Source organism: Aegilops tauschii, chromosome 6 (assembly GCF_002575655.3).
Source record: "Aegilops tauschii subsp. strangulata cultivar AL8/78 chromosome 6, Aet v6.0, whole genome shotgun sequence".
NCBI classification, from domain to species: domain Eukaryota; kingdom Viridiplantae; phylum Streptophyta; class Magnoliopsida; order Poales; family Poaceae; genus Aegilops; species Aegilops tauschii.
In genome coordinates, this window is record NC_053040.3 from 76475983 (window position 1) to 76478889 (window position 2907).

Here is a 2907-nt window from a genome sequence, read left to right on the forward strand (position 1 = left end):
AAATTCTCAAGTACATATTTACTTAGCCAGATTTAAATCTCGGCCAACGAAGATGGCTTGAGTTAGTCAAGGACTATGATCTGGGAATTAATTACCACCCGGGTAAGGCCAACGTGGTTGCCGATGCACTCAGCCGAAAGCCTGTCAGCCTGAATATCATAATGGAATCCTTGCCTCCTGAACTTCAAGAAGAGATTGCTCAGCCCAACCTGGTCAAAGTTGGTGCTGGTCTTGCTAATATTATGGAAGTTACTTCTACCCTCGAGGAAAAGATCCGCAAGGCCCAGCCAAATGACACGTTCCTACAGAAACATGCCAGGCATATGTTAGCAGGACAGACCTCAGATTTTTCTAAGGATCAACAAGGTGCACTGCGATTCCGTGGAAGGATTTGTGTAACCAGGCAAGAAGATTTAAGTAAGAGAATACTGTCAGAAGCGCACGAATCTTCGTATTCTATTCACACAGGAGGTACTAAAATGTACGAAGACCTTCGACAAATATTCTGGTGGGATGGGATGAAGAAGGACATTGCCTATTTTGTGGCCTGTTGCGACATACGCAACAAAGTGAAGGCAGAACACCAGAAACCAGCAGGACTCCTCCAACCGTTGCCCGTTCCACAATGGAAGTGGGATGATGTCTGCATGGATTTTGTCACTGGGCTACCAAAGACTCGGCGAGGCAATGACGCAGTATGGGTCATAGTGGACACCTTAACCAAGGTAGCTCATTTTATCCCCATCAAAACCACATACCGAGACGATCAGCTCGCACAACTATATGTGTCCAGAATAGTCAGTCTGCATGGAGTACCACGAACAATCACTTCCGACTGGGGGTCACTTTTTACCTCCGTTTTTGGTCACGTCTCCACCAAGCCTTGGGGACAGCGCTAAAATATAGTACCGCTTATCATCCTCAGACCTATGGACAGACTGAGCGTGTAAACCAAATACTCGAAGATATGCTTCGAGCCTGTGCCTTGGCCCAAGGACCTAAATGGGAAGACTGTCTGCCGTATGCCGAGTTCTCCTACAACAACAGCTTCCACACCAGCCTAAAGATGTCACCTTATAAGGCTCTGTATGGCCGTAAGTGCCGCACTCCATTGAATTGGTCTCAAACTAGAGATAGCCGTATTTTCGGAACGGATCTCATGATGGAAGCTGAAAAGCAAGTCAAGGAAATCTGAGACAGATTGCAATTGGCTAAATCTTGACAGAAGAGTTATTATGATGCAAAGCATCGATAGATCAGTTTTGAACCCGGAGAACATGTATACCTCCGAGTCACTCCTATGAAAGGAGTCAAGAGATTCCAGACTAGCGGAAAATTGGCACCCAGGTTTATTGGTCCATTTCCAGTTATGTCCAGGGTGGGTACTGTTGCATATCAGTTGGAACTGCCCCCAGAATTGTCAGCAGTGCACAATGTGTTCCATATCTCACAGTTGAGGCGAAGTATATCGCCGCCCAAGAAAAAGACTGCAATGATAGAAATAGAGTTGGCTAAGGATTTAACATATGAAGAGAGACCGTTCAGAATTTTGGATGAGATGGAAAGGGTCACTCATAGTAAAACAAGAAAGTTTTACAAGGTTCAGTGGGAGCATCACACAGAGGCAGAAGCAACTTGGGAACGAGAGGAATTTCTAAAGGCACTGCTACCTCTTGAGCATGCATTGGCTTTTCCCTTGAAGAGGAAAGGGTGATGCAGCAAAGTAGCATAAGTATTTCCCTCAGTTATTGAGAACCAAGGTATCAATCCAGTAGGAGACTACACGCAAGTCGCCTCGTACCTACACAAACAAATAAGAACCTTGCAACCAACGCGATAAAGGGGTTGTCAATCCCTTGACAGCCACTTGCAAAAGTGAGATCTGATAGAGATAATAAGATCAATATTTATGGTATTTTTATGATATAGATTGGAAAGTAAAGATTGCAAAGTAAAATAGATTGCAAACTTATATGATGGAAGATAGACCCGGGGACCATAGGTTTCACTAGTGGCTTCTCTCAAGATAGCATAAGTATTACGATGGGTGAACAAATTACTGTCGAGCAATTGATAGAAAAGTGCATAGTTATGAGAATATCTAGGCATGATCATGTATATAGGCCTCACGTCCGCGACAAGTAGACCGAAACGATTCTGCATCTACTACTATTACTCCACACATCGACCGCTATCCAGCATGCATCTAGAGTATTAAGTTCATAAGAACAGAGTAACGCATTAGGCAAGATGACATGATGTAGAGGGATAAACTCAAGCAATATGATATAAACCCCATCTTTTTATCCTCGATGGAAACAATACAATGCGTGCCTTGCTGCCCCTGCTGTCACTGGGAAAGGACAGCGCAAGATTGAACCCAAAGCTAAGCACTGCTCCCATTGCAAGAAAGATCAATCTAGTAGGCCAAACCAAACTGATAATTCGAAGAGACTTGCAAAGATAACAAATCATACATAAAAGAATTCATAGGAGATTCAAATATTGTTCATAGATATTCTTGATGATATACCCACAATTCATCGAATCTCGACAAACACACCGCAGAAAAGAGTTACATCGAATAGATCTACAAGAAGATCGAGGAGAACTTTGTATTGAGATCCAAAGAGAGAGAAGAAGCCATCTAGCTAATAACTATGGACCCGAAGGTCTGTGGTAAACTACTCACACATCATCGGAGAGGCCATGGTGTTGATGTAGAAGCCCTCCGTGATCGATTTCCCCTCCGGCGGAGCGCCGAAAAGGCCCCAAGATGGGATCTCATGGGTATAGAAGGTTGCGGCGGTGGAAATAGGGTTTCGTGGTGCTCCTGGATGTTTTCGGGGTACATGGATATATATAGGAGGAAGAAGTAGGTCGGTGGAGCTGCGAGGAGCCCACGAG